This window comes from Pseudophryne corroboree, chromosome 8 (assembly GCF_028390025.1).
Source record: "Pseudophryne corroboree isolate aPseCor3 chromosome 8, aPseCor3.hap2, whole genome shotgun sequence".
Classification (NCBI taxonomy): Eukaryota; Metazoa; Chordata; class Amphibia; order Anura; family Myobatrachidae; genus Pseudophryne; species Pseudophryne corroboree.
In genome coordinates, this window is record NC_086451.1 from 35,983,785 (window position 1) to 35,990,136 (window position 6,352).

The following is a 6,352-nucleotide window of genomic DNA, read 5'->3' on the forward strand; positions in this document are numbered from 1 at the left end:
CCAAAAAAGGGGCTGTCGTGTGGCCATGCCGCTAGTGTTATGTAGCCACTCCCACTAGCAGCATGTGACCACGTTCCCTCACAACACATGACCACGCCCATTTTTCGGCACTCAGTACCACTAAGAAAATATTTCTACTTGCAAAACTGGTTATGGTTAGGCTGTGGAAGAGCAAGGTTAGGGTTAGGAAGTGGGGGAGGGTTAGGGTTAGGCTGTGGGAAGGGAGGGGGAGGGTTAGTTTAGTTACTGACACCTGTCGGTATTTTGGCAGTCTGGTTGCCGGTGTCCGGATTCTGACCACCAGCATCCTTCTCAGTGCAGGTATCCTGTAACCAACCTGAACTAGAGAGGCCAATCCCGGCCCGTTTTTTCAATCCCAGGAATTCAGGATTGAAAAACGATTAATCCTGGGATACCTGGGATTGAGTTGATGGTGTTAAATTTAAAATATCTTGCGTATTTTGCACCAGCCACATGCTAGGTGCAGATTCTCCCTCAGATTATGGTCTCCAAGCATCTGAGTTTGCAGCCATTTCAGCAACACGCCGGCGACAGAGCCATTTTAACAGCATTGTAGTCCCTGGGCAAAGCAATGCTCCAGCCAGAGGCGGAACTACCGCCAGTGCAATCAGTGCATTGCACTGGGGCCCGCCACTATCCAGGGGCCCAAAGCATGTAATGAGTCAAACTGACTCATTACATGCCGCTGTGTGCTGCGGGCAACCGCTGCCCGCAGCACACAGCCGCCCGGCAGAGAGGAGAGGAGCGCAGCGGTACGGGGGAGAAGGAGGAGGAGGGAGGTGGAGGAGGGAGCCGCAGCAGCGTTTTGCTACTGGTTGAGGCGCTGCTGCTGCTGGCCCTCTGCTTTACTATAGGCTGTCTTCCGGGAACAGCCTATAGTGAAGCAGAGGGGCAGCAGCAGCAGCGCCTCCACCAATAACACAGCGCTGCTGCGGCTCCCTCCTCCACCTCCCCCCTCCTCCTTCTCTCCTGTCCGGGAATCGTGACCAGAAGCTGCACCGAGGAGCCTGAGCCAGCGGAGAGGGTAAGTATATTCTTTCTTTCTTTCTTTCTTTCTTTCTTTCTTTCTTTCTTTCTTTCTTTCTTTCTTTCTTTCTTTCTTTCTTTCTTCAAAAAGGGGGACTGTCTGCCACAATGTGTAAAAAGGGGGAATCTGCTTGCCGCAATGTGTAAAAAGGGGGAATCTGCCTGACGCAATGTGTAAAAAGGGGGAATCTGCCTGACGCAATGTGTAAAAAGGGGGAATCTGCCTGACGCAATGTGTAAAAAGGGGGAATCTGCCTGACGCAATGTGTAAAAAGGGGGAATCTGCCTGCCGCAATGTGTAAAAAGGGGGAATCTGCCTGCCGCAATGTGTAAAAAGGGGGAATCTGCTTGCCGCAATGTGTAAAAAGGGGGATGCTGTCTGCCGTAATGTGTAACAAGGGCACGCTGTCTGCCGTAATGTGTAACAAGGGCACGCTGTCTGCCGTAATGTGTAACAAGGGCACGCTGTCTGCCGTAATGTGTAAAAAGGGTACGCTGTCTGCCGCTATGTTTAACAAGGGCACGCTGTCTGCCGTTATGTGTAAAAAGAGGAATCTGTCCGCCGTAAGGTGTAAAAGGGTCTCTACCTGGTGTAGTGGTGCTACTGTGCGGCGTAATTTGAATAATGGAGACTACTGTGCACCGTTTTATGAATTGGTATTATTTTGTGGCCACACCCCTTTCCCACGAAGCCACGCCACTATGTATTTTTGCGCGCGCCTAATGCGCGCACTGCCCCTGTTTTGCATGCAGGGGTGGGGCTCCGATGCCGTTTCTTGCACACAGTGCTAAAATGTCTAGTTATGGCACTGTTGCTAGGTATCCATTTCTCTGGCCCTGAGCAGGTCCCCCTCACCAGATCCTCTCCAGGGGTGAGGGGGTGGACTTGGATGGGATGGGGGGCCCAAAGCATTTTGTCGCACCTGGGCCCACCGCTTGCTAGTTCCGCCACTGGCTCCAGCTATCCACCAATCAGCATGGTGATGGCCATTCACTGTCTGGCTGCAGGCTGGGAGGCAGGTAGAGAATGCGACCTCACCGCTCTAATTGTGTGACCGCCACCTGCTCCTGCTCGGAGGCCCCTACAATTGTGTGGCCCTGGGCAGCTGCATACCTCCCAAAAGCGAGCAGACATCTCTCGCGCTTCCGGCGTGTGTCCCTGAAAAGGGGCGTGGTCTATGCAAAAGGGGGCATGGCTATGTCTATTCAACGATGCTCTGCAGCAGAGCTGCAAGTGACAGGAGCCTCCCAACTGCCCCCACCGCGGGACAGTGCAGCCCGCGGGTGGGACAGCGGCAGTGGCGTAACTAGAAATTTTTCTCCCCCAAGCCAAAAAATTCTACGGCGCCCCCCCCCCCTCCCCTATAATTGGCACTAGCAAAGGGACAAACATGTGCGCGCCGAAGGCGCGCCGCCAAAAGGGGGCGTGGTTTCATTTAAATGGGCGTGGCTTCGCATAAAGAGGCGTGGCATTGCAGGAAAAGACTACCTTATACCCCAGTTTTGCAACCTGCACGCCCAGACGTTAGCCACCACAGGAAAGAAAAATAATCCTGATTCATGCCCCTTCCATTATTTGTCATTTTTCCTCATTATAGTAATGCCCAGTATACATTATGCCACATACTGCAAAGGCCCTCAGACATTATGCCACACACAATAATGCACATGACACAATATGCACACACCGTAATGCCCCCGACACATTATGCCACACACCGTAATGCCCCCGACACATTATGACATGAATCGCAATGCCCGTTATACATTGTGCTACACACTGCAATGCCCCTGATACATTATACCACATACCACAATGCCCGTGATATAGTATACCACACACCGCAATGTCCGTGATACATTATGACACACACCGCAATGTCCGTGATACATTATGACACACACTGCAATGACCCTGAGACATTATACCACATACCACAATGCCTATGATATAGTATACCACACACCGCAATGTCCGTGATACATTATGCCACACACCGCAATGTCCGTGATACATTATGACACACACTGCAATGAACCTGAGACATTATACCACATACCACAATGCCCATGATATAGTATACCACACACCGCAATGTCCGTGATACATTATGACACACACCGCAATGTCCGTGATACATTATGACACACACTGCAATGACCCTGAGACATTATACCACATACCACAATGCCCATGATATAGTATACCACACACCGCAATGTCCGTGATACATTATGCCACACACCGCAATGTCCGTGATACATTATGACACACACTGCAATGAACCTGAGACATTATACCACATACCACAATGCCCATGATATAGTATACCACACACCGCAATGTCAGTGATACATTATGACACACACCGCAATGTCCGTGATACATTATGACACACACTGCAATGAACCTGAGACATTATACCACATACCACAATGCCCGTGATATAGTATACCATACACCGTAATGCCTGTGACACATACCGCAATGCCAGTTATATCCTATGCCACAGAGCGCAATGCCCGTTATACATTATGCTACACACTGCAATGCCCCTGATACATTATAACACATACAATGTCTGTGACACATTATGCCACACACCGTAATGCCTGTGACACATTATGCCACACACCGTAATGCCTGTGACACATGACAGGAATCACAATGCCCGTTATACATTATGCTACACACTGCAATGCCCCTGATAGATTATAGCACATACAATGTCTGTGACACATTATGCCACACACCGTAATGCCTGCGACACATTATGCCACACACCGTAATGCCTGTGACACATGACAGGAATCACAATGCCCGTTATACATTATGCTACACACTGCAATGCCCCTGATAGATTATAGCACATACAATGTCTGTGACACATTATGCCACACACCGTAATGCCTGTGACACATTATGCCACACACCGTAATGCCCGTGACACATGACAGGAATCACAATGCCCGTTATACATTATGCTACACACTGCAATGACCCTGATAGATTATAGCACATACAATGCCTGTGACACATTATGCCACACACCGTAATGCCTGTGACACATTATGACACACACTGCAATGACCCTGAGACATTATACCACATACCACAATGCCCGTGATATAGTATACAACACACCGTAATGCCTGACACATTATGACACACACCGCAATGTCCATGATACATTATGCCACACACTGCAATGACCCTGAGACATTATACCACATACTACAATGCCCGTGATATAATATACCATACACCGTAATGCCTGTGACACATACCGCAATGCCCGTTATACCCTATGCCACACTGCAATGCCCCTGAGACATTATACCACATACCACAATACCTATGATATAGTTTGTCACACACCGTAATGCCTGTGACACATTCTGACACACACCGCAATGTCCGTGATACATTATGCCACACACCGTAATGCCCATTACACATTAAGTCCTACAGTAAGGCTTCTAATTACTTTTAAATTACCTGCTCGTTGCCAGGGGTTTCATGCTCTTGGTTCCATGCACGGTGCCAGGGGTTTTCATGCTCAGGGTGTCATGCTCGTTGCCAGGTGTTTCATGCACTCGGTGTCATGCTCGTTGCCAGGGGTTTCATGCACTGGGTGTCATGCTCGTTGCTAAGGGGTAGTGCTTGTTGCTAGGGCTGTGCTCCCAGTGCCACATATGTCCTCAGTGCCAGATATTCCCCCACGGTGCCAGGTACTCACATGCCCCCAGTGCCAAATATAGCCTCTCCCCCCAGTGCCACATATGCCCCCAGTGCCAGATATTCCCCCACAATGCCAGGTGCTCACGTGCACCCAGTGCCAAATATAGCCCCCCCCATGTGCCAGGTACACATACAGTGCCATATATGCCCCCTCAGTGCCCCCCCAGAGCCATATATGCCCCCTCAGTGCCCCCCCAGTGCCATATATGCCCCCTCAGTGCCCCCCAGTGCCATATATACCCCCTCAGTGCCATATATGCCCCCTCAGTGCCATATATGCCCCCTCAGTGCCATATATGCCCCCTCAGTGCCCCCCCAGTGCCATATATGCCCCCTCAGTGCCATATATGCCCCCTCAGTGCCATATATGCCCCCTCGGTGCCCCCCGCAGTGCCATATATGCCCCCTCAGTGCCCCCCAGTGCCATATATGCCCCCTCAGTGCCCCCCCAGTGCCATATATGCCCCTCAGTGCCTCCCCAGTGCCATATATGCCCCCTCAGTGCCATATATGCCCCCTCAGTGCCCCCCCCAGTGCCATATATGCCCCCTCAGTGCCCCCCCAGTGCCATATATGCACTCGATGGGGGGGGGGGGTGCAGTTGGAAGGCTCCTACACTCACTGCATAGCAGAGCAGTAGTGAATAGACGCTGTGTGCATGCGCACAGCGTCTATTCAGCGCAGACAGTGGGAGAGAGGGCATGCCAGCAGCTCACAGAGCGCTGGGCATGCCCCCTCAGTGACGAAAACGGGGGCGTGGCCCGCGATCGCGGGTCCTCCCGCGAAGCCACGCCCCCTTTTCCTAGACCACGCCCTTGACACGCCGGAGACTCAGACGGACACGGGAGAGGCGCGCGCTGTGCCCTCCGTGTTCCTACTTCGCAGCGGGGGGCTAGTGACAACAGATTGATCCGCATGTCAATCTGCTCTAAATCAGTGGCGGCGCCCCCGCAGCCCCTCGCCCCTCGCCCCCAAGCCACCGCGAGGGCTGCGGGGGCAGTAGTTACGCCACAGCGGAACAGTCCCAAAAAAACGGGACTGTCCCACGAAAATCAGGACAGTTGGGAGGTATGCAGCTGCCTTGTGTGCCTTACGCATCTCGATCAGGGACTCAGGCTCTCAGAAGTGCAACGTTACTTCCAGGCAAAACTACGGCTTTGACATAGAACCCCAGCAGCTGGAGGTGTGAGGTGACGAGAGGCGCTAAGCAACAGATGAGAACAGTCTGCACTTTCGGAAAAGATTTTGAACTAAACACTGGAAGTGTTAAATAAACAACAAAAGCAAAGATGCCATCTGTATCCTGTGCGGCAAAATGCCCTCATCACACTCCCGTGTGCGCCTCTTCTGTTTTATCTAATTATTTGTAATCGCAGTGTCACAAACAAGAGACTGCTTCACACACATCACTGTATTACTCTGACAAGGGAAGAGAAAGGTGGTTGTTTGGTTGTTTGTTTGTTTGTCTGTCTGTTTAATTAAGATAAACTTGCAGGATCATTACATTACATTACATTACACACAATCAGCTTCAACTTAAACGATTTTCGATTAACGTTTTCT